Source organism: Bos indicus, chromosome 10 (assembly GCF_029378745.1).
Source record: "Bos indicus isolate NIAB-ARS_2022 breed Sahiwal x Tharparkar chromosome 10, NIAB-ARS_B.indTharparkar_mat_pri_1.0, whole genome shotgun sequence".
Lineage (NCBI taxonomy): Eukaryota > Metazoa > Chordata > Mammalia > Artiodactyla > Bovidae > Bos > Bos indicus.
This window is the reverse complement of record NC_091769.1, coordinates 36956181-36983138: the sequence shown is the minus strand read 5'-3', so window position 1 is coordinate 36983138 and position 26958 is coordinate 36956181. Positions and strand designations below refer to the sequence as shown.

General features: G+C 42.2%; 1 protein-coding gene and 1 pseudogene across 25 annotated transcripts in view; one reads left to right on the top strand and one right to left on the bottom strand.

Annotated features, from left to right (window-relative positions):
- The window catches only part of MGA (MAX dimerization protein MGA), a 148964-nt gene that overhangs the window by 100035 nt on the left and 21971 nt on the right, over positions 1-26958 (bottom strand). For 5 of the 25 annotated variants that reach the window (XM_070797312.1, XM_070797313.1, XM_070797309.1 and 2 more), the window contains exon 1: positions 1136-6156. The exons of 2 other annotated variants lie outside the window; for them this stretch is intronic. The gene's annotated coding sequence lies outside the window, so the exon portion shown is untranslated. Of the gene's footprint in view, positions 1-788; positions 1105-1135; positions 6175-26958 lie in introns of those variants that run through there. 18 more of the 25 variants (XM_070797324.1, XM_070797322.1, XM_070797319.1 and 15 more) reach the window with 13 other exon arrangements.
- Positions 24144-25448, top strand: LOC109564336 (N-terminal kinase-like protein; annotated as a pseudogene).

Genomic DNA, 26958 nt, shown 5'->3' with positions numbered 1-26958 from the left:
CGCGGGTGGGCTCGAGAGATCTCTTGATCAACGTGTCTGCCCCTGCGACGCGAACTCTGGGAGAGTGGTCTTCCCTCAGAAGGAAGAGCGCTTTGGTTATTCACATTGTTCTGCCATCAGTAACTCTTCTTTTCAGAACTCCTTCACCTTCCCTGCGTCCATCGTCGCCAGAGGAGGCATGGCATCTCCAGAGTTCCGAAGGCGGAACAAAAATCTTCACAAGACACTACCACTTCCCACTCTCAACCCAGTTTGAAATAATCCCTAAATTTTCTATACTCCTCGCAAGCAGATTCCTTAACTTTGATTGCTAGTACTCGGAGCGGTGTATTTCTATCCCAGACCCACCTACTGCTGAGGGCACAGAGCTTGACCATTTAACAGGGGCGGGAAGCCACACAGAGAACTGGCCAAAGGGTGCCCCACAGAGGGGAAAAGAAAATATCACCTGCTCTTCCCACCTGTTTTCCCCGCCCTCATTTCTGCACTTACGAACCACCGGTCCTTTGTTTACCAAGTTCCCAGTCCTATACAGCTCACTTCCTCGACCTCCTTCTTTATTAAACTCGCGGTCTTGCTTCAAACAACTTGTCAGGAAATTACATGCTAGACCAAAGGTTTATACAGGTGTCAATATGCTGCACACAGCTCCTTAGAAAAGCGAGGTCAGCACCGTTTCCTTCGGAGTTTTGGAACGCCGAGACCTGAGCTCTAAAAGGCAAAGCGCACAAGCACGGCTCTCGACCTAAAGCCCCACGACTGGCTGGAAGGCGTCACGCGGATCGTACCATGCGGTGCAGCACCCCACACACGCGAGGGCAGGGCTGCGCCATGGGCGCTTCTCACCCCGCCCGCCTCGTGGCCGCTCTGGCTGGCGTCGATGTTCCGAGTTCGCCGCGCGACGCGGAAGTGAGGCCGGGGACGCGCGCGAGGTGACATGCGCAGCCTCGCTCAGAAGACCATAGGCGCGCGCCAAAGGCGGCCCCGCGCAAGGCCCGGCCTGGCCGGGGCGTGCGAAGATCGCTCAGTGGAACGCTCCTCACACCGTAAAAAATACACAAGAGCTTCAAACTCTCGGAAAACTCCAATCCGGCCAGTACTAAGGAGACGCCCTCCACCCGGGCCCGAGAGTTACCGTGCGGGGCGTGGCCGGCCTCACCCGGAGTCCTTCACATCCCGCTGGGGGCGGGTTATTCTGTTCGGTTCGCACACCGTGTGTCCGCTCCAGCTGAAGAGCCTGCGCGCGCATAGGACGTACACGTCATCGCGCACGCGCTCCTACCCGCTCGGAGCCCGTCGCGCAAGCGCAAAAGGAGGCGCGAGCAGCACCTCCCTCGCCCCTCCCCCAACGCCAGGAGGCCAAACGGCCCGGGAGCTGCGACAAGACCCTTGGGACCCGCCCCTGGAGCTGAAGCGGCTGCCTTTCCGGGTACCACCAACCGAGAAAAGCCTACTGAAGCTTCCAGAATCAAGAATGGCGAGGCAGGAGGGAGGCATCCCAATTCCCTCAGCCTCGCACACGAAGCCTTCGTGAAAACTGTGAAACCTTTGCCCGCGGGTTTTCTCATCTGTGCCTGCCACCTTTTCCCTTGGGCTCCTCGCTGGCCCCGCCCCTGCTGCGCCCAGCCCCACCCACGTGAGATTCCGCAGCCTCCAAGGCTTTACTAGCCCGTCCAAAGAATCTGAGATCTTCCTCCCCAATGTGCTGTGGTCTTGGAGAGGACCACGACGTCGGGAAACCTTGAAGAAAAGATCCTGTGAGACGGGTGATCAATTTAGCAACATCCACGACCGAAGACCACTAGTAAAGTAGGGAGGAGTCCGAAAACCTCAGTGCCAAGTGAGAAGGGAAGAAGAATTGCTACTAGCTCACCTGATAGAAAGATGTCGATAAAAAACAGTAAAACGTGAAAATGAGAATTTTGCACGATAGAGCGTATTATCCAAGGTTAATGCCCTGATCCTGCGTTTTTAATTTTTGTTTGTTCGAGATATTTAAGCTATGAGGCACAAACAAAAAAGTATGATGTTTCAAGCAACTGCTGAATTAACTTGATGGTATGATATTTCTCCCAACCAAATATCAAAAATATCTTCTTCCCTACCCCTTACCTACCCCCATTACAAGCCATTCTTTCTTCTCTGCTAACATCCAGTAAAAAGACAGTCGTTTAAAGTGGGAGAAAAGAGGCAAAAGAGAAGTAGGAAGTAAGAGAGCATAAACTGTGGTCCATGTTTCCACTTTCCTGTCACTCTCTTAGAAGAATTGGCAAATACTGAGAACCTATTACCGGCTAGGTGACTTAATATAAAACGCTGTGAAGGAGAAAGAGGCGATTACAAGAAAAGAGCCAAGAAGAAGAGGCTTATCCAACAAGACTTATTAATCTGTGCTGGACTCCAGGCATATTAGGAAGGGTCTTCTTTCTCTTCCTTCTGCTCTTCCTGAGAGGATACGCCACACCATGAGGAGAAACTGCTGAAATAAGTATGGAATGGAAAACATGCAGGCTAACGTTGACGGACTTCTTAAGTTGCTCTGAAGCCCCGCATTCAAGCACTGTCAACCACAGCATTACCAGTGCAACAAAAGAATAATATGCAAGATCCTAGGCAAAACTGAAAAGTAAGTTTTCCACACCTTCCTCCTCTTCCCTGACTCCAAGAACCTCTTTCCTGGAAGCCACCTTTTCAGAATCTCCCACCTTATCCAAGAATGCCTTCCTCTCAAAAGTCTAAGGTTTCCTCTTATAAAATTTGCATTTTCTGAAGCAAAAATAAAATCTGTGTTGACTTATTATTTAAGCATCTAATCCTAAAGTCTAAATGAACGATGACTGGTTAACAACCATGTCTAGCCAGAGATGCATCCCCAGAAGAACAAGTTAACATTGGAGAATCTGTGAGGACACCTTGGTGGTGAGGGAGAATGGAGTTTTTCTTTTGCTTCTCTCTCCCTACACCAAGAAAAATTATGAAATGCCAGGCACTTAAAAAAATTCAAGATTCAGCACTGGATCTCCTGGTGGGAGAGGTAGACTACTTGTATTTTTTCAGAGTGGAATCTGCCTAACCTATAAAGAGCTAGAGATGTACTATCAAGAATCTGAGAACTTATTAAAATGTTTTTATATGTAATCTAAAAATAACATTGCCACACCATTTTAGTGGCCTGTTTTTGATTTAACATCATTCTCTCTCTCTTTAGTCACTATGTCGTGTCTGACTCTTCTAACTCCATGGACTGTAGCCTGCCAGACTCCTCTGTCCATGGGATTCTCCAGGCAAGAATACTGGAGTGGGTTGCCATTTCCTTCTCCAGAAGATCTTCCCAACTCAGGGATCAAACCCAGGTTTCCTGCACTGCAGGCAGATTCTTTAGCAAATGAGCTACAAGGGAAGCCCAACATCGTATCATGCTAGTACCACTTTTTTCTTTTGGCTTCTTCAAGTAACCTGTGTTTACATTCAGTGTTTAATGCAGTGTTTCTCAGACTGGGATCCTTGGGTGTATTCTTTGCATATATAAGAATGACTTCCTTTAAAAGGCTTATATAATCCAACTTTTTAAAATTCCAAACTAACTGCAAGAATTGATGCTTGTGAGTTTCACAGGCAGACCTCAGTGGTTCAGTTGAAGAACACTCAGTGACTACATCTCTGCCCAGTTCTGGAATATTCTAGGAGTTTCCACTTGACATTGGTTTGCTGGTGGATTCTGTTTAAGTTGAATCCACTTAAATCATTGGGACCGAGTGGTTGAATCACTGGGGCCGAGCTTCAAGTGCCAGGAGATCCTGCTCCTTTCTATTGGAGTTCTCTCATTTCAGTTAGAGAAATGAGCTCTAAACTCACTTTATTCATCCAGCCTGAAACAAAAGCTTTCCCTTGGATTTCCTTTGCTGGACTTTCAAAGAGATTTTACCAAGTATTAGGGGGGTGGGGATAAAGAATGCATGCTAAATCTGGCTAAAAAGTACAGTTTTGAACCAAGATTCTTTATAAACACATAAACCCTATCAACTTACATGAACATTTTTCCTACTCAACAAATATTTGAGTGCCTTGTATATGCTGAGGAGAGAAGACAGGCAACTCATGTACTGTTAAGATGTCTGCACTAGAACTCCAAAGAGTTGGCACAACTTAAACAGAATCCACCAGCAAGACAAACTATACTCCTTATCCAGTCTATTCAAATCCCACCTTCCCAGTTCCAATTTCTACTGAAGACATACCTCCCTCAAATGACTAAAAGAGAAAATGATGACACTCTTCAGATGAGACCAGCACCACCCCTCATAACTCCTGGGTTGCTATCCCGTTTATACTCTCTTGTTGTTCAGTTGCTAAGTCGAATCCAACTCTTTGCAATCCCATGGACTGCACCACGCCAGGCTTCCCTATCCTTCACGATCTCCCGGGGTTTGCTCAAACTCATGTCCATTCAATCAGTGATGTCATCCAACCATCACATCCTCTCGTTCCCTCTTCTCCTGCCCTCAATCCCTCCCAGGAGCAAGGTCTTTTCCAAGGTCTATTCTTGCCTCGAGAACTCCATGAACAGTACAATATCTTATTTCAATACAATAAAGACTATTCTTAGAATATGAGCTACATACAGACTAGGTCGCAAAAGCGGCTTGTTTTTGTTTTTTAACCAAAAAACAACAACAACAACTTTTACTAGCCACGTTTCACTAAAAACTTATGTGCTAGGCAGAAAAAAAAGAAGGGATCATATCAGCTTATATACAACTCCATCTTTGCCTACTATTTATTATTGCAACTAAAACCAACTCATATAGATAAAGTACAACTGGCTCAACATGTATAACTTAAAAGTGTCGGGTCTTAAAAGTGGCAGGACTCCTGCCCTGAAGCAGCTCTAATAATCTATCCAATGAATAGCTTTAAAAGTTTCTTAATCAGGGACTTCCCCGGTGGTCCAGTGGTTAAGATTTTGCCTTCCAATGCAGGGGGTGCAGGTTCGATCCCCAGTCAGGGAGCTAAGATCCCACATGCCTCACAGCCAAAACCAAAACAGAAAGTAGAACCAATATTGTAACAAATTCAATAAATACTTTTTTAAAATGGTCCACACCAAAAAAACTCCTAAAAAAATAACTTTCTTAATCAGTATAGTAATATGATTAAAAGCATATTTTAGAAAATATCTCTTAATATCTATTAATAAAAGTAAGAATGGAAAAGAGAAACAAATGTGGTGGAATGTTATCAAAGTTCATGAAGAAACACCATTTCCTCTTGCTGCCCCATATCTTAAGCCTGCACAATCATATTTCTTACCCTTTGCCTAAGATCTTCTCAGATCCCTCAAACCTAACTTACTTATCCTTCATGCCTAGATTTAAATCTCCTTCTTCAAGAAACTTTCCTTAACCATCAGTATCAGATATCTGCCTATTTTGTGCTCTCACACTACCATGTATTTCTTACAACACCTGCCACAACTGTAATTATTTTTTAAATTATGCATTAATGAATGTTTTGCCCACTAGACTGTTTGCTTGCTTTATTCTAGCACCTAGCACAATCCCTGGAACAGACCAGACACATATTTGTTGGACAAATGAATATGAAACTATAGGTCCCAGTTTTCTAGGCAAGTCTAAATATCAAATATTGAATTACTGTGTAAAACTTTGGGATTTGGAAAACAGGATCATACTACTTTAAACCATATTCACATTAATAGTAACAAACAAACATCCTACTTTGGCCAACATTTTCCAAAAGTGTACAGTTTTTGTTGTAGTACCACTGACTCTTAAATTAATTTCTCCTGAGAGGAATGGATAAATATTATTGACAGGGCAGATGCTTCAAGAGGTAAGAACAGTTCTGAAGGAAAATCCAACTAGTTGTTGACTGCCTTTGCATGCATGACTTTTAATTGACTATTACCTGGGAAATCACCAAAGGCAAGCAGATTCTTTGCATTGGGAGAAATTCTGTGATTCCATAATTTATCATCTGGTAACAAAAGCAAAAGTCATAACAGAGACTGCCATCTGCATATACCAAAAAATCAGTAAATATCTTCAAGATGAAAGGATAACAGTGAATTTGCTTTAGTAATATTTAAAGAGGGAGATGTCAGAAATCAGTAAAAAATAAATGAAGTTCAGAAAACTAGTTTCAAAAAAAAAGAAAAAGAAAAAAAGAAAACTAGTTTCAGAAGGATTACAAAGCAAAAACAGAATAGGTCTAAAAGAAAAGTAAACAATAAATATTTTCAATGTAGTATTGAGCCCTCAGAAGAAACATCTTATCCAGGAAAGCATAAAAAGAAGAACAGGAAAAAGTTTATAGCCTACAGCAGCACAGGGATTTAAAACACACATGGGAGCATACAAAAACAAAAACTAGAACTACTGGCCAAAGAAGATGACCGAGAGACAGTAAACTGCAAGACTGGAATCAAGCAAAAATCAAGAAATCTATGACAGAAAAATACACTGAAAATTTGTCTGCAAATGCATATGAAAGAAATCATGCTTACTTTGCAAGAAGGGCACACTGCCTCATGGAAATGAGCTATGGTGATCAACACAGTGGTTCCGAGATTACTGCTGCTGCTGCTGCTAAGTCACTTCAGTCGTGTCCGACTGTGTGTGACCCCACAGACGGCAGCCCACCAGGCTCCCCCATCCCTGGGATTCTCCAGGCAAGAACACTGTAGTGAGTTACCATTTCCTTCTCCAATGCATGAAAGTGAAAAGTGAAAGTGAAGTCGCTCAGTCGTGTCCAACTCTTCGCAACCCCATGGACTGCAGCCTACCAGTCTCCTCCGTCCATGGGATTTTCCAGGCAAGAGCACTGGAGTGGGGTGCCATTGCCTTCTCCGTCCGAGACTACTAGTACACCACAAAACAGTAAAATTTCCCCAAAAGATTTAAATGACTATCACAAGGTAAGCAGATTTTTATCTTACAAAGTATACCACCTACTATTAACCATTCTTTCTTAAAGAATGGACTTTTTTTATTTTCTGCAGGGGGCCATTCCTCATGGCTTGTGGGATCTTAGTTTCCAAACCAGTGATTAAACCTGGGCCTCCTGTAATGGAAGTGCAGAGTCCTAACCACTGGACTGCCAGGGAATTCCCAAAATAATGGGTATTTTAAGACCAAAAATCAAGGAGACCGTATCTCATGAGGAATAATAGTCATTTATTTTTAATACATTTAGATAGAAAAAAATGTACTCCACTGTCCTTATTTCATGATATACCACTGAAAATTTGCAGCAGGTGTTTAGAAATGACTGCTAGCCATATACCAAGCTCCCTGGATAGCTAAGATTTGGTCTTCTGGGGAAAAAAATAACATAAAAGAGGCCTGGGCCAGGTTAATAAATCACCTTGCCAAGAAGTCAAGAGTCAGCCTTTCCTCATCAGAAACAGTGGAAGGGAAGAAGATGTTAGAGCCAGGAGACACCCCAATCCAGACTAAAGGACAAGCACATGATTAGCAGGCTACTCTGAGTGTATGTGTTAGTGGGGTGCAGAGAGTATTACTGAAAACAAGATACCTTTACCACTGTGGCAAGATCCTACACCCTTGATAGAGATATGTGAGAACAATGCAGTGAAACCAAGCACCAAGGTCAGACTGAGTGAGCCACCCACTCAATCAATGCATACTTAAGAAACACTGTGGGATACATAGTGGCTCATGGTAACAAAAGAAGAGGTAGGTCAAGCTACACTTCAAGCATTATCAGACATAAGGGAAAAACAGTTCAGTTGCTCAGTCATGTCCGACTCTCTGCGACCCCATGGATCGCAGCACACCAGGCCTCCCTGTTCATCACCAACTCCCAGAGTCCACCCAAACTCATGTCCATTGAGTCGGTGATGCCATCCAACCATCGCATCCTCTGTCATCCCCTTCTACTCCTGCCCTCAACCTTTGCCAGCATCAGGGTCTTTTCAAATGAGTCAATTCTTCGCATCAGGTGGCCAAAGGATTGGAGTTTCAGCTTCAACATTAGTCCTTCCAATAAACACCCAGGACTGATCTCCTTTAGGATGGACTGGTTGGATCTCCTTGCAGTCCAAGGGACTCTCAAGAGTCTTCTCCAACACCACAGTTCAAAAGCATCAATTCTCTGGTGCTCAGCTTTCTTCACAGTCCAACTCTCACATCTGTACATGACTACTGGAAAAGCCATAGCCTTGGCTAGACGGACCTTTGTCAGCAAAGTAATGTCTCTGCTTTTTAATATGCTGTCTAGTTGGTCATAACTTTCCTTCCAAGGAGTGTCTTTTAATTTCATGGCTGCAGTCACCATCTGCAGTGATTTTGGAGCCCAAAAATATAAAGTCTGACACTGTTTCCCCATCTATCTGCCATGAAGTGATGGAACTAGATGCCATGATCTTAGTGTTCTCAATGCTGAGCACCAACTCTTTCACTCTCCTCTTTCACTTTCATCAAGAGGATCTTTAGTTCTTCACTTTCTGCCATAAGGGTGGTGTCATCTGCATATCTGAGGTTATTGATATTTCTCACAGCAATCTTGATTCCAGCTTGTGGTTCTTCCAGCCCAGCGTTTCTCATTATGTACCCTGCATAGAAGTTAAATAAGGGTGACAATATACAGCCTTGACGTACTCCTTTCCTATTTGAAACCAGTCTGTTGTTCCATGGCCAGTTCTAATTGTTGCTTCCTGACCTGCATATAGGTTTCTCAAGAGGCAGGTCAGGTGGTCTGGTATTCCCATCTCTTTCAGAGTTTTCCACAGTTTATTGTGATCCACACGGTCAAAAGGTTTTGGCATAGTCAATAAAACAAAAATAGATGTTTTTCTGGAACTCTCTTGTTTTTTCGATGATCCAAGGGAAAAACAGTGGGGTTAAAAAAAAAACAAACAAACTTGTTTATCTGAGAAGTAAATCTGAGATTTTAAATATAACTTTAAAACAAACATTGAAAAAGGATTGTATAATCTTTACCCTTACTAAGAATGTTAGCTGTGATCTAACCACTGGAGGGCAGGGAATACCTATTAAATGAAAGGAAAAGGATGTACTGAAATACAGAATATAAAGATTATTCAAGCAAGCTGAACACAGTACATTATCCAAATTATCTATATATAGATTGTAGAGATCACACACAGACCTGATATTTTTCATTCCAGATTATTGCCACCCAACAGTCTCTAAATAAGAATATAATCGGTTAAGAAATATGTGTTAAGCACCAACTATGTGCAAGGCACCGAACCAGGGATAGAAGAATGAATAAAAATGAGTCCCCTGGAGTTCTAGATGAAAAGACAGGATAATAATATTGCAAAGTTATTTTTGGCAGTTTGGAAAAATCCTTCTAGGAACACCATAGGAATGCACACAGTCTAGGGATTCTAAAAGGTTACAAAGAAGAGAGGACTTTTGAGCTCGTTCCTGAAGGAAAAATAAAATTAATGGGAGAGAAAAAAAAAACAATGAAGGCAGTAGCTACATAGTCAGTAAAGAGAACTACAATAAACTATTTAGAATTTGGAGATAGGGATGTCTTTATAAAATAATGAAGATCAATGCAACAAGTACAATTAGTACCGTGTAGACGTAACCTACCCCAAGAAATGGATTGGACACTGGGGAAATATTTATCCAGTCTATAACTCCACGATGCTCATGATTCACTCATTCAAACATTTAGATCCCTACTCTGTACTGCCAAACATTTATCAGGGGTGTACAAAAGAAAAACTAGAGAAGCACAGGGAATGAAGAAACTGTCACTGAAGTATCATGGAAGACTTAGGGTTAAATAAAGGATGTCTAGAAGTCGACAAAGCAAAGGAGGAAACGTATCCTAATTAGAAAATAGTTTGTGCAAAGGTACCTGACATAAAATAGAATTCATTAACTCCTCCAGTCAAACATTTTTTGTGTATTTACCATACACAGATCACAAAAACAAGACGTGATTTCTGCTCTTAAGAGCTTGCAATCAATTATCAGATAATCAATAATGACAGCAAAAAATAAAGCTATTGTTTTATGCCTTTCTGTCCAGGGAGAAAACAGAAGCACAAATGAAGGATAGCTAAATCAGACTAAATCAAAGCTATGGTTTTTCCAGTGGTCATGTATGGATGTGAGAGTTAGACGGTAAAGAAGGCTGAGTGCAGAGGAATTATGCTTTCGAACTGTGGTGCTGGAGAAGACCCTTGAGAGTTCCCTGGACTGCAAGGAGATCAAACCAGTCAATCCTAAAGGAAATCAGTCCTGAATATTTCATTGGAAGGACTGATGTTAAAGCTGAAACTCCATACTTTGGCCACCTGATGCGAAGAACTACTTATTGGAAAAGACCCTAATACTGGGAAAGGTTGAGGGCAGGAGAGAAGGGGCCGACAGAGGATGAGATGGCTGGATGACATCATCGACTCAATGGACACTGAGTTTGAGCAAACTCAGGGAGATAGTTAAAGCAGGGAAACCTGGCATGCTGCAGTCCATGGGGTTACAAAGAGTCGGACATGACTGAGCAACTGAACAACAAAACCAGACGACGGAGGTTAGAAAAGAACTCCCAGAAAAAGTGAAGAATGACTAGAAATTAACAAGGTATGAAAGAGCAGCAGGCATAGCGGGTACAGAAGAATAGTACTTCAGACAGAAAGCAGCCTGTGTAAAGACAGAAGAGGGAATACATTTCAGGGGGCACAAGTACTGTAATATGGCTACAATTTAAAAAGTCTGTGATCTATGGAGAATTATAGGTCTAGAAAAAGCAAAGGGGCCATATTTCATATTACCTAGCAAATAAGAGGTGGAAATTCATCTTATAAGAAACAAAAGACAAAAATGTATAATGTGGGATTCTGCCTGTTGCTATTCAATGTTAAAATGCTCTACTAAAGAAACTGAGAACCTAAAAACTGTCATTCAAGGGATTATAAGAAGATATATGAAATACTCAAATTCACATGTTTTAAGAAAACTACTTCTGGCCACTGGTTAAGACCATGTGGAAGATGACAAGACTAGAAGCTAATCAGACTTCTCTCTATATACACCTACATACTTGCTCACATCAGAAACTCAATTCTTGACACTTGCCTCTTCCTTACCTGCCCAAAGGTCTAGCCAATCACCAAATTTTCCTGTTGTTTCAACATCCCTGACTTACTGATCATGATATGATCTCAAAAAGCACCACATAACTGCCCTTACTAGAACTTACCACAGTTCTAATTTTTATACTTAATTGTATAATTATTTCATTGTCTTATTTCTTCCCCTATCCCACCACCCCCACAAACTGACTAAATTAGAAATTGTATCCTTTTTAACCTCAACATTGTACCCTCAGTTTCAATTACAGTGCCTAGCACTTTTGAGTGTGTGTTAGTCGCCCAGTCATGTCCAACTCTTTGCCACCCCATGGACTGTAGCCAGCCAGGCTCCTCTGTCCATGGAATTCTCCAGGCAAGATTACTGGAGTGAGTTGCAATTTCCTTCTCCAGGGGATCTTCCCAACCCAAGGATTGAACTCGGGTCTCCTGCACTGCAAGTGGATGCTCCTACCGTCTGAGCTACTAGGCAAGCCTAGTTGTTCAGTTCAGATCAGTCGCTCAGTCGTGTCCGACTCTTTGCGACCCCATGAATCACAGCACGCCAGGCCTCCCTGTCCATCACCAACTCCTGGAGTTCACCCAGACTCACGTCCATCTAGTCAGTGATGCCATCCAGCCATCTCATCCTCTGTCATCCCCTTCTCCTCCTGCCCCCAATCCCTCCCAACATCAGAGTTTTTTCCAATGAGTCAACTCTTCCCATGAGGTAGTCAAAGTACTGGAGTTTCAGCTTTAGCATCATTCCTTCCAAAGAACACCCAGGGCTGATCTCCTTTAGAATGGACTGGTTGGATCTCCTTGCAGTCCAAGGGACTCTCAAGTCTTCTCCAACACCACAGTTCAAAAGCATCAATTCTTCAGCGCTCAGTCTTCTTCACAGTCCAACTCTCACATCCATACATGACCACAGGAAAAACCATAGCCTTGACTAGACGAACCTTTGTTGGCAAAGTAATGTCTCTGCTTTTGAATATGCTATCTAGGTTGGTCATAACTTTCCTTCCAAGGAGTAAGCGTCTTTTTATTTCATGGCTGCAGTCACCATTTGTAGTGATTTTGGAGCCCAAAAAAATAAAGTCTGACACTGTTTCCACTGTTTCCCCATCTATTTCCCATGAAGTGGTGGGACCGGATGCCATGATCTTTGTTGTTTTTTTTTTTATCTTTGTTTTCTGAATGTTGAGCTCTAAGCCAACTTTTTCACTCTCCACTTTCACTTTCATCAAGAGGCTTTTTAGTTTCTTCTTCACTTTCTGCCATAAGGGTGGTACAGGCACTCAATTTAAAACACTTTAAATCCACACATTTCATTCCACCTCCGCTACTGCCACCCTAGTCCTAAATAACAACAGCTCTTCCCAGAGCCACTGCAATGGCTTCTTTTTTTCAATAGACTGATCTCTAGGTGCTCATTCTAGCTCTTCCCTAGTCTACTCTCCACACAGCAGCAAGCGGCACTTTCTAAACATAAATCAGTTCATGTCAACTCTGCCATTTATGATCTTCCATTAGCTTTTCATTTCAGTCAGAATAAAATCCAAACTCCTTAATATGACCTACAGATCTTTGCATTCACGTCAGTCTCCCCACAGAGAAGGCGATGGGACCCCACTTCAGGACTCTTGCCTGGAAAATCTCATGGACAGAGGAGCCTGGTAGGCTCCTAAGAGTCAGACACGCCTGAACGACTTCACTTTGACTTTTCACTTTCATGCACTGGAGAAGGAAATGGCAACCAACTCCAGTGTTCTTGCCTGGAGAATCCCAGGGATGGGGGAGCCTGATGGGCTGCCATCTATGGGGTCGCACAGAGACACCACTGAAGCGACTTAGCAGTAGCAGTAGCAGCAGTCTCCATATAATGTACCATACTCCAGACAAAACAACCTTCTGTTCATCAAATGCTCCTAACCCTAACCCTTTCTGAGGCCTTTGCATCACCTTTTCTTTTTGCCTGAAATGCTTCTAGTCCTCACAAACCCTCAGTTAACATTTATTCATCTTTCAAGTCTGTGTAAATGCCACTATCTCAATGGTATCCCTACTGCCAACTCTAAATTCTCTCAAAATATCTTGTTCTGTTACTTCATAACACTTATCAATATGTGTGATCACTTACTTGTGACCATATAATGTCTATTTCCTCCACAAATAATAAAAGCTAACATTTACTGAGCATTTTACGTATATTAACTCATTTAATTCCAATAACCAATGAAGCAAGAATTCTCTCAACTTCAAAGATGAAACTGAGGTACAGAGAGGTTAAGTAATTTGCTCTAGGTCATAAAGCAGTAAGGAGAAAAATTTGAACCCAAAGTTCACACTTTTAAATTGCTATACTACTGAATAACCTTTAAAAGAACAGAGTAACTGTGTTTGCTTTGTATATCATTACATACTTAGGCCTGGTGCTAAATATAAATCAGGCATTCACATATTTGCAAAATCAATGGATTAATAAACAAGAGACAGATGATTGGATTTGGAGGCATAGTGAAAGGGATAAGAATAAAGTGGGATAGAGTCAATGACAACAGCATTGATTTTGGACATGTAGAATTAAACATAGCTCAGGAACATGGCAATGGCACCCCACTCCAGGACTCTTGCCTGGAAAATCCCATGGGTGGAGGAGCCTGGTGGGCTGCAGTCCATGGGGTCGCTAAGAGTCAGATAGGACTGAGCCACTTCACTTTCATTTTTTCACTTTCATGCATTGGAGGAGGAAATGGCAACCCACTCCAGTGTTCTTGCCTGGAGAATCCCAGGGACGGGGGAGCCTGATGGGCTGCCATCTATGGGGTCACACAGAGTCAGACACGACTGAAGTTGACTTAGCAGCAGCAGGAACATCTTAGATCTCAACTTCTTAATTACAAGACCACAGACTTCTAAGAAGTTCATGAAGGAACACTGTAAGACAATATGCAAAACCCTAAGACAGCATGCAAGACTTCAGCATTTCTAAGAGATCACATAAGGCAGTCTAATGGTTTTGCAATGCTGCTCAGAGCACCACAAATTACAATAAAGCAATAATGACAACAGCTTTTCAGGCACTACATTTATCCGTATGTGTTGTATTTTATATTACCAGTGCATACCCTAAGTCAAAACAAGAAGATAAAACTGAGCTTCAAATATCATACTTTTAAGATACAATGAAGTCTAGATAATTTTGTTATCAAACTAGATTAACAAAGCATTAGGTTGATTATGCAATGATACTACAGCTGTGCTGAAAGAATACAAAATACATCAATAGAACCAGAATAAGCAGTCATCACAGTATTTCCAACTCATGGGAAAACACAATCAGAAAAATTAGAAAACTTAAAAAGAGGATCTCTTCACAGCTGATTTTCTTCACAAAAATAAAAATGAGGATGGAACCAAAATAAGCTTGTGAGTGGCTCATTTGTTAGCCACAAGGAAAGCCTTTTCAATGGTGAGTTAATTAAATCAACTTATAACTATAGCAGTCAAAGAAATGTGTCTATAGAAAATAAATTTGAGATTATAAACCTTTTGGCAAAAATAGTAGTTCAAGGAGCTGAAGACATTTGATTTCAACATCAACAAAAAAACTATTTCATTCATTAATTAAAAAACAACCATACAATATCAAGGCAAATGATTCTGAGTCCTTTCCTTGGCTCTTGATGAGTCAGATAATTAGCCTGTATGAATAATCTGCATATAGACAAGAATATTTTCAAAGAAACTTCCCAAACACTAATTTAGTGCAACCTGAAGAGAAATAGATTTAAGGGACTAGATCTGATAGAGTGCCTGATGAACTATGGACTGAGGTTTGTGACATTGTATAGGAGACAGGGATCAAGACCATCCCCATGGAAAAGAAATGCAAAAAAGCAAAATGGCTGTCTGGGGAGGCCTTACAAATAGCTGTGAAAAGAAGAGAAGCGAAAAGCAAAGGAGAAAAGGAAAGGTATAAGCATCTGAATGCAGAGTTCCAAAAAATAGCAAGAAGAGATAAGAAAGCCCTCCTCAGCGATCAATGCAAAGAAATAGAGGAAAACAACAGAATGGGAAAGACTAGAGATCTCTTCAAGAAAATTAGAGATACCAAGGGAACATTTCATGCAAAGATGGGGTCGATAAAGGACAGAAATGGTATGGACCTAACAGAAGCAGAAGATATTAAGAAGAGGTGGCAAGAATACACAGAAGAACTGTACAAAACAAGAGCTTCACGACCAAGATAATGACGATGGTGTGATCACCCACCTAGAGCCAGACATCCTGGAATAGGAAGTCAAGTGGGCCTTAGAAAACATCACTACAAACAAAGCTAGTGGAGGTGATGGAATTCCAGCTGAGCTATTTCAAATCCTGGAAGATGCTGCTGTGAAAGTGCTGCACTCAATATGCCAGCAAATTTGGAAAACTCAGCAGTGGCCACAGGACTGGAAAAGGTCAGTTTTTCATTCCAATCCCAAAGAAAGGCAATGCCAAAGAATGCTCAGACTACCGCACAATTGCACTCATCTCACACGCTAGTAAAGTAATGCTCAAAATTCTCCAAGCCAGGCTTCAGCAATACGTGAACCGTGAACTTCCAGATGTTCGAGCTGGTTTTAGAAAAGGCAGAGGAACCAGAGATCAAATTGCCAACATCCGCTGGATCATGGAAAAAGCAAGAGAGTTCCAGAAAAACATCTATTTCTGCCTTATTGACTATGCCAAAGCCTTTGACTCTGTGGATCACGATAAACTGTGGAAAATTCTGAAAGAGATGGGAATACCAGACCACCTGACCTGCCTCTTGAGAAACTTATATGCAGGTCAGGAAGCAAGTTAGAACTGGACATGGAACAACAGACTGGTTTCAAATAGGAAAGGAGTACTTTGAGGCTGTATATTGTCACCCTGCTTATTTAACTTCTATGCAGAGTACATCATGAGAAACACTGGGCTGGAAGAAGCACAGCTGGAATCAAGCTTGCTGTGAGAAATATATCAATAACCTCAGATATGCAGATGACACCACCCTTATGGCAGAAAGTGAAGAGGACCTAAAAAGCCTCTTAATGAAAGTGAAAGAGGAGAGTGAAAAGGTTGGCTTAAAGCTCAACATTCACAAAACTAAGATCATGGCATCTGGTCCCATCACTTCATGCCAAATAGATGGGGAAACAGTGGAAACAGTGTCAGACTTTATTTTTTTGGGCTCCAAAATCACTGCAGATGGTGACTGCAGCCATGAAATTAAAAGACACTTACTCCTTGCTGCTGCTGCTAAGTCGCTTCAGTCGTGTCCGACTCTGTGCGACCCCATAGCCGGCAGCCCACCAGGCTTCCCGTCCCTGGGATTCTCCAGACAAGAACACTGGAGTGGGTTGCCATTTCCTTCTCCAATGCATGAAAGTGAAAAGTGAAAGTGAAGTTGCTCAGCCGTGTCCGTGTCCGACTCTTAGGGACCCCATGGACTGCAGCCTACCAGGCTTCTCCGTCCATGGGGTTTTCTAGGCAAAAGTACTAGAGTGGGGTGCCATTGCCTTCTCCGACTTACTCCTTGGAAGGAAAATTATGACCAACCTAGACAGCATATTGAAAAGGAGAGACATTACTTTGCCAACAAAGGTCTGTCTAGTCAAGGCTATGGTTTTTCCTGTGGTCATGTATGGATGTGAGAGCTGGACTGTGAAGAAAGCTGAACACCAAAGAATAGATGCATTTGAACTGTGGTGTTGGAGAAGACTCTTGAGAGTCCCTTGGACTGCAAGGAGATCCAACCAGTCCATTCTAAAGGAGATCAGCCCTGGGTGTTTCTTTGGAAGGAATGATGCTAAAGCTGAAACTCCAGTACTTTGGCCACCTCATGCGAAGAGTTGACTCATTGGAAAAGACTGATGCTGGGAGGGATTGGGGGCAGGAGGAAAAGAGGACGACAGAGGATGAGATGGCTGGATGGCATCACCGACTCAATGGACCTGAGTCTGAGTGAACTCCAGGAGTTGGTGATGGACAGGGAGGCCTGGCGTGCTGCGATTCATGGGGTCGCAAAGAGTCAGACACGACTGAGCGACTGAACGGAACTGAAGTAGAATCTGCTAGGATGCATTACAACCAATAGGGTAAAAATACACGTGGGCAGAAAAGGGCTTAATTGGACAAATTTACAAAGTTTATGAAAATTTAGGAAGTTTAAAGCCTATAGTTATTCACTGCATTATTCATCAGAAGGTACTTTGCAGAAAATAACTGAATATCTTATTTTATTCAACTAGTAGTGTCAGTGATTAACTTCCCTCTCATGGACTTTACTATCTTTGATTTCAGGAATTTTTGTCAGAAATAGAAGACGAATATCCTGATTTGCCCTACCACTAAGTAGTAGGCTTAGCAGTGGTAACATTTTACTGTAATTTTCTGAGCTAAAATTTTTGTGAATGAGAAGAACTGCCCTAAACAACTATTAATGAACAGTGAATAGCCTTGTAAATTAGCTTTTCCTACAGACCCCACAGGGGCTTCCCAGGTGGTGCAGTGGTAAAGAATCTGCTTGCAATTAGGAGACACAAGAGATGTGGGTTCAATCTCTGGGTCGGGAAGATCCCCTAGAGAAGGAAATGGCAACCCACTCTGGTATTCTTGCTTGGGAAAGCCCATGGACAGAGGAACCTGGCGGGACACAGTCCATGGGATCACAGAGTCATACATGACTGAGCAACTATACATGCACGCACACACAGACTTGATAATGCAAGTTCCTCAAATAATTTAAAAAACAGAACTTTCATATGACCCAGCAATTCCACTCCTGGGAATATATCCAAAAACAAAAAAAAAAACAAAACGACACTAATTCAAAAAGATAACATGCACCCCCATGTTCACAGCAGCATTATTAACAATTGCCAAAATATGGAATGAATGGATAAAGAAGATGTGATATATCTTCACACAAACACACACATACATACATGCTGAAAAAGTTATACACACACACATACACACAATACTACTCAGCCATAAAAAAAGAATGAAACTTTGCCATTTACAGCAATATTGATGGACTTTGGAGAGGATTATGCTAAGTAAATCAGACACAGAAAGACAAATACTTATATTCACTTATATGTGGAATCTAAAAAATAAAACTAGTGAATATAACAACAACAACAACAAAAAAAAAAACAGTCTCATAGATACAGAGCACAAACTAGTGCTTATCTATGTGAAGGAATAAAGTAGGGGTTGAGAATTAAGAGGTATAAACTACTATGTATAAAATAATTAAACTAGAAGGATATATGGTATGGCACAGGGAATAAAGTCAATATTTTATGATAACTATAAATGGAATATAAAGATTTTCTCACAGTTCTCTCTTTTCACTGTGATCTGTATCTCCACACAGCCAGAAGTGATTGCCATTCACTTGCCTTTCTACTGAAGCTTCCAGATCATGATCACCCTCCTTCATGGCCCCACATTCAAGATATATCTTCTCCTCATCACTAGCATCTTCTGATCCCTTAGTTATACCTCCTTCACTGAAAACGTAGGAGCCCAGTTCCAAGTAATCTTCTCTACTAAGTTTCCTATTACAATTTTGGGAGATTTCAGTGTCCATGAAGATTACCCATCCAATTAATGTCCACTAGAATGCACAGACCTCTTCAGTTCCAAGGATTCTTAGCTCAACTCTATATTAACCATCTATTTTCGGCTCTTTATCCTGAATCACACCATCATTTGAAACTGCTCTCCCTTGATTACTCCAAGAGCTCACAAAAATCTTACTCAGACTTTACTTACTCTATTTAATTTACTTACTTTACAGAAACCTCTTGTCCCTCAAATCCTGATTCCTCCAACCCAGAGCCTATGGTTGGACGTTTAAATATCTCAGCAGCAACTTCAGATTTGTACCCATTCTCTGAACCTGACCACAACACCACAGTTCCAGGTCCACAACCTCTTGCTCCTTCCCCTTTGCCTCTCTCTATCCTCTTCTTCCCCGCCTCTTTTATCACCTGCCATTTACTCTTCCACCAACTGTGAGGGGGATTCCACCCTTAGCCCCCTACTGAAACTGCTTTTAAGGTCACCATGACTTCTTAGTCACCAAATGAGTATATTTCCTGTCTTTTATTTTTTTTTCTTATATACCAATGTACTGTATTTGACACTGTTACTGTCTCCCTCCTGAATTTTTCTACTCTTTAACACGCTGGCCAGCACACAGCATACACTCAAATATATTTGAATAAATGCATAAGGGTACAAAATGAAACATCATCATGCACTTCTCTAGAGAGAATGAGTATGAGTCAATAGCCCATGAAACATTCATGGTAATTAACCAAAACTCAAGGACCAAATTAGACTAAGCAGCATGTATGAGTAATGAAACAATTAGTTCAATTACATGATTTTCTCCAGTCGTCCTCAACACCATAAATCATAAACAGAAAACTAGGACTGATGATAAGCAAGGGCAAAGTAATGAAAATTCTAAAAGAATCTAGAGTGCTAAGAAAACACTTTTTTTTTACAAAAAGAAAAACTTTTGTATTTTTTTTTTTTTACTAAGTACCATATGATAAACTCCCTATACATGATTTTAAAAAGGACTATGCCTATGTGTCATGAGGACACATGGAAAAGAAAAGAGCTAAACATTCATCAGTCTGCAGCACTAAATTATTAAAAATTCATAAATAAACTTGAAGTTTAGTTTTTCAAAAGTTATGAGAAGTGAACTAGCTGAAGATACACATGAGAATGTAGAATTACTGCCATCTCAAGCCAAACTTAAACTACAGAAAATTCACTTTGTTTCTAAGCAGATCTCTTCCCACACATTTTCCCTTAATTATTCCCACTGTCAGCATTTTAAATGATTTCAGGTGCTAATGTCAGCAGCAGTACTTAATAAAATGCATGCCTGATTTATATTTGGAAAGGTTTCTTTACAAGATAAAGACACAGGAACCCAACATTATGGTCCAAACACACCAGAATCCTCTATACCTTCTTGCTATCTGGAGTATTTTGATATAGTAAACTATATAGTCTATACAAAGCAAATGGCTTTCTCCAACACTTGACTACTAACAACAGGCTACAGATTTGTACAGCATTTTAAGTTTCTAAAGCATTTTAACATATATTCATTTCAACTCACACCAAGTCTATGAAACAGGCAAGGTAAGCATTTATGCTCTTTTACATCATGAAAAACCTAAGCTGTTCTCATTATAAATCCCATAGCTAAAAGCGACGATCAGGTACCATCGCCTACAAATTTTCTCCTCTCTCTCCTACTCCTTTGTCTTCAACCATTCTTATCTCCTTCCTATCCATCATAAAGGAAAATGTATTTCTTCTTTCTAAAACTAATCCCCACTGAAACTCTTAAGACTAAAACCCCCAACCTTCTGTAGAATCTTCAGTTAACTCCTTTTTCTCACCCACAATATCTGCCTTTCCTCTAACTCCATCTCCTCATTCTATAAATATGTTCAAGTCTTCCCTTCTTAAAAAAAAAAATCTTTTTTCTCTCAACTCTATTTGTCCCACAAGCTGTGACCCACTTTCCCTCATCTTTTCACTAATAAACATTTAGAGTCTACAACTGAAGGCACCTGTACTACACTTTCATCACTCCACTAAAACGTTTCTTATTAAAGGTCACCAATGAATTCCTAGTGGCCAAACTCAATAACCACTCTTCAGTTCTTATCCTTCAGTTTTTGGCTTTTAACCTAAGGTATCTGACACCACTGACCACTTAACCCTTCCTAAAACTTGCTTCACCCCTGGGCTCTACTGTGTCCCCCTCTCCTTATTCTTCTACCATTGACTTCCTTCTTAATCTCCTTTACTTAATTCTCATCTTTTGCAAATTACCTACATGTTGATCCTCTGCAGCATTCCCCCTCTCCTTTTATCTCTTCAGCTAAACACACTTTGTGAGGTCTCTTCCATTCCCAAGCCCTAAGGAACGAACCATATGCCTATGATTTCCTAAACTCTATGGTCTCTACACAGTCTTTGTTTTCGACCCTTATGCTGGGAAAGATTGAAGGCGGGAGGAGAAGGGGATGACAGAGGATGAGATGGTTGGATGGTATCACCAACACAATGGACATGAGTTTGAGTAAACTGCAGGAGTTGGTGATGAATAGGGAGGCCTGGCGTGCTGCAATCCATTGAGTCGCCAAGAGTCAGACACGACTGAGCAACTCAGCTGAACTGAACTGCTCCTTTGAAGGAAAGCTATGACAAACCTAGACAGAGTATCAAAAAGCAGGAACTTTGCCAATAAAAGTCCGGCTAGTCAAAGTGAAAGTCACTCAGTCGTGCCCGACTCTTTGTGACCCCATAGACTCTATAGTCCATGGAATTCTCTAGGCCAGAAAACAGGAGTGGGTAGCCTTTCCCTTCTCCAGGAGATCTTCCCAACCCAGGGATCAAACCCAGGTCTCCCGCATTGCAGGTGGATTCTTTACCAACTGAGCCACAAGAGAAAGCTATGGTTTTTCCAGTAGTCATGTACAGACGTGAGTTGGACCATAAAGAAGGCTGAGCACCTAATAATTGATGCTTTTGAATTGTGATGCTGGAGAAAACTATTGGGAGTCCCTTGGACTGCAAGGAGATCAAACAGGTGAATCCTAAAGGAAATCAACCCTGAATATTCATTAGAAGGACTGATGCTGAAACTTCAATACTTTGGCCCCTGATTCAAAGAGCCAATTCACCGGAAAAGACCCTGATGCTGGGAAAGATTGAGGGCAAAAGGAGAAGGTCCTCAGACAGGAGCTTTCCCGGGGAGTTTGGGGGATAAAGGGATAGCAAGGAGACATTAGGACTGAAGAGAAGGGATATAGAGGAACAATAATAGAAAATGAAGTCAGAGAGTTTAATGAGGGAGGAGGATTCTTAATGTCCACCAAAGTCCCTAAGTATCTCCACTCATCTTTACTGAGTATGCCAAAACCCAAGGCCTAACTGTTGTCTGATTCTGAGCCACTTCTACAGCTAATCACATAGGCAATTAAGGAAGCCAAGGCAAGACAACCACAACATAACCACTATACAACTGCTCACTCCTGGGAGGAAGGTGAGCGCAGACAGGGGAGTTGGAGATTTGGGGGCAGTAGGAGATCAGGGCTCAGTTTTGGGCAGGTCAAGTTTGAAATCCTGTTAGATATCTAACAGTTGGGTAGACAACTGAATATGAGTGTATATTTCAGAGAAAAGGCAAAAGCTAGACGTATAAATTTGGAAGTCATCAGTGTAAGAGACTCAGAGAAGGCGATGGCACCCCACTCCAGTGTTCTTGCCTGGAAAATCCCATGGATGGAGGAGCCTGGTGGGCTGCCGTCTATGGGGTCGCACAGAGATGGACACGACTGCAGCGACTTAGCAGCAGCAGTGTAAGAGACTAAATGAGACCAGGAAATAAAGTTGGGTTTTTTGGCTGTGCCACAGGACTTATAGTATTCAGTTTCCTGACTGAATCCAGGCTATGGCAATAAAAGCCTGGAATCCTAAAGCCACCACGGAACTCCCACAAAGTTTTTTTTAAAGGGAATGACCAAGATATGAGCCCTGGAGCATTCTAACACCGAGAGGTAGGAAGATTAGGAGGAACTAGGAAACACCAAGGAGGACAGACCCTGATATAGGAAGAGAACTAGGAGAATGTGATGTCCTGGAAGCAAATGGAAAAATGGTTTCAAGAACAGGGAAGTAATCAACTGTGGCAAAACTGCTGACAGATCATGTGAAATGAGGAATGACCACTAGACTAACAATGTGGAGACAGACAGTCACAGGTATAATTCTAGAGGACTAATGGGTCAAAAACCTAATTAAATTCAAGGAAAAAAATGATAGGAGATTAACTGTAGGTATGGAGACAAATGAAAATGAAAGTGTTAGTCTCTCAGGCCTGGCCTCTGTGTGATCCCATGAGAGTTTCACTATAAACAAGCATTCATTTAGTCAGTGAATGATGAATGAATGCATCCCTAATCCTGTCAAGTGTGCAGAAAATTAGCATACTTTGCCTATGGAAATATTTATAAAACAGTATAATCTCTTTGGAAAAGACCCACTACCCACTCCAATTGGTTTTTTAAATGCATAAGATACACAGATAGATAGATATCTCTAGAAAGGAATTCACCAAAATGTTAAAGCACTGGTTATCACAGCATTGCAAGATTACAGCTGACTTTAATTATCATCTATTTCTGTATTCTTCATATGTTCTAAAATGAACATGTGTAGCTTTTATAATCAATAGCTTTTAAATGTTCATAGCCTCTGCCTCAGAAAGATGTATCTTAAGTATTGCTTTTAGGGAAACAACCTGAAATTTAGAAAAGGTTTTATGCACTAAAATTTTTATCAGCAACCCTGTCTGAAACACTCTTTTTTTGGTCCACCACACAGCTTGCAGGATCTCAGTCCCCATACCAGTGACTGAACCCAGGCCATGGCAGTGAAAGCCTGAACTCCTAACCACTAGACCACCAGGGAACTCTCTGATGAAGAATTAAAAAAAAAAAAAAAAACGAATGTAGAAAATCTCATAAAAGCTAAATTGCATTTAATTATACATTTGATAAGCCACTTTTAGTGAAGCACTTCCCTGGTGGTATGGTGGATGGGAATCCACCTGCCAATGCAGGGGACATAGGTTTGATCTCTGGCCCAGGAAGATTCCACATGCCACAGAGTAACTAAGCCTATGAGCTGCAACTACTGAGGCCCTCGCACCTAGAGCCTGAGCTCTGCAACAAGAGAAGCCACTGCGATGAGAAGCCAGTGGTGGCGGTGCAGCCGGTGGGGCAGTGAAGCCTCTGCAATCACAACGCAACAAAGAGTAGCCCCTGCTCGCTGCAACTAGAGAAAGTCTGCACACAACAACAAAGTAAAATAAATTTTTTTAAAAATCATTTTCAACGAAAGGAACAGTCCCTGAAATAAGACACAGCATGTTTGCTTCTCCCTGGTTATGATACTTCTACGTGGCAACCTTGTAGGAATAGACTCTCCATGATCCCTAGGAGCAGATGGTCAAGTCCATGCTGCTCCTGGCCCCAAAGCTGAACAAGGACAACCTCACTGTGGAGCTGATGAAGCTCTTTGCGCAGCTGCAGGCCAAGGACAAACAGGGCCCCATCAGCTGCAACACCATCTGCCTGGGCAAAATCAGCTCCTATTTCAATACCAGCACAAGACACAGGGGCCTCACCTCTGCCTCTAGGTGGCCACTAAGGACCTATTTGCATCATCTCAGGTCACAGGTGTTTTGGGCTTCACTGCCACCCATAACTTTCACTCGATGAACAATTAAGCCCACAAGATCCTCCCTGCCTGTGCTCTGCAGCCTCACTGTGGGTTCTGAGAAATCCACGCAGGATGAGGCCTTCAAGGCCATTCAAAGCTGCCTGTCCAAACTGGAATCTGTGTCAGAGGACCCCACACAGCTGGCCAAAGTGGATTTCTCACGTAGCCAGCTGGGCAGGCTGGGCCATGACAGGAGTCACGTCACTCACTTCTATACTGATCTACGCATACCCCATGGCTTAAGCCAAGACCAACCTCCCCCAGAGACTTGTGCCTGAGGGACATCCTGCCCCAGACCCCACCCCGTGCCTGCCATACCCACGACCTCAGGCCACTGGGAGACACAAAAGAGGAGGGCAAGGATACAGAAGAGGACAGCAGTGCTGGGAGGACGAAGCCTGGGGCGGCTTCGAGTAGGAGATCAAATGTGTGTCGACCAAGCAAGACTGCTACAGTACTGAGTACCAAGTACAGTACAGTACTCTGCCTGGGCTGGGCAGAGCAACAATCCAGCCACAGATCCCCAGAGTCAGAATGAAACAGTTGGGAAGCTGAGGGCTCATGGGAGCAAAGTTGGCAGGAGCACATCTCCCAGAGCTGTCCCTGAGGATGCACAGCTGGCCAGTGAGTATAACTGGGGTAGACCAGAGCTTAGAGACAAAGGTGATCCCTTTGCTGCCCTGTCAGCACATCAAGAGCTGGTGCCCAGCCAAGACCAGACTCTTGGTATTGATGACAACTGGGAGGACCTAGAGACTGAGAGCCGATAGGCAAAGACTGAGCTAGCCTAGAAGAATCACAAGGAATATCAGCAGGAGGTGGAGGCCAACCACACTGAGAAAAAGGTGGCCAAGGACCTTGTGAAGCTGGACTGAACCCTTGGGGTGGGCACTTCCCAGTTACAGAGAGCAGGCCCCAGAGATGTATGTATTATACAAGCCATGTGAGCCAGGCTGGCCTGGCCAGGCACACCTCACATGTGTACAATCAGAGCCACAGTAAATCCTATTTTAAGGACAGAAGGAGGGAGGGAGGAGTATATGACAAGGCTCCCAACCTCAAGGAACTTATTTTCTAATAGAGATATGAACTGAACACATGGTAAAAACTAAAGAACCACGGATAGCACAGATGAAGTATTAAATGAAGTGCAGACATTTAATACTGTAGGAGTTCAGAGACATGGAAAACAACAAAGACTGGCTGGAATCAACAGAAAGTCCTATGAGTACAGTTCTAGAGAAAACACTTTCCTCACCCTGGGATGACTAATGAAAGTAAGACTCCTCTGAGCAATCATCAACAAAAATCACCTTACTAAACTACCATGATACGTGAAACAGGTATGGTCCTTGTCTCAAAGTGTTTACAATCAAAGAAGACACAGAACAAATGCCAATTAAAACATTATAGTTCATCACCAGGGGCCTTCAAGAATGATGGTAATAATTCTTTCTTGATTTAGGTGCTACATCAAGGGTACATTCATTTTGTAAAAATTCAACAGTTCTGTATTTATGATATGTGCATTTTTCTATATGTATGTTACCCCATAGGTTTAAAAAAAAAACAAAAAAGGATTACAGTTCCAGTCCTAACCATTTTCATAGGATGCAGTTATGCATCTCCCATTGCCTACTGGACAATACCATCTGGATATCTTGTCCCCACCTCAGACTTCATCTTGCCTTCAAAAACCAAAGTCCCTCCAGATTTTTCTATTTCAATGACTGGTAGATATTTAAGCTGAAAACCTTGGACTTACAAAGTGTGAAAGTGTTAGTCGCTCAGTCGTGCCCAACTCTTTGCAACCCTATGTACTATAGCCCACCAGGCTCCTCTGTCCATGGAATTCTCCAGGCAAAAATATTGGAGTGGGTTGCCATTGCTTTCTCCAGGGGATCTTCCCAACCCAGGGATCAAACCCAGGTTTCCTGCATTGGAGGCAGATTCTTTACCATGTGAGCAATCAGGGAAGCCTTGATAAAGGAAAAGCAAGGAAGCTAAGGAAATAGAGCAGAGAATGGGGTAAGTGGTAAAAGATGAAGTCAGAGAACTAAGAGGGGATCAGATCATATAGAACCTTATAGGCCACTATAAAGATTTTATTCTGCAAAAAAAGGAAGCCACTATAGAGTTCTAAGCATGACGTGATCTGACTTTAACAGCATCTCTGATTTAACACCATCCCTCTAGCTGTTATATTAAGAATATACTGTAAGAGAACAAAGTCAAGAGGAAGAGACCACCTAGAAGCTTAAATTAGATAATGGTACCTAACACAATGTGTGGCATATAAGTAACCCTTGCTGCTAAGTCACTTCAGTCGTGTCCGACTCTGTGCAACCCCATAGACGGCACCCCACCAGGCTCCCCCGTCCCTGGGATTCTCCAGGCAAGAACACTGGAGTGGGTTGCCATTTCCTTCTCCAATGCATGAAAGTGAAAAGTGAAAGTCAAGTCACTCAGTCGTATCCGACCCTCAGCAACCC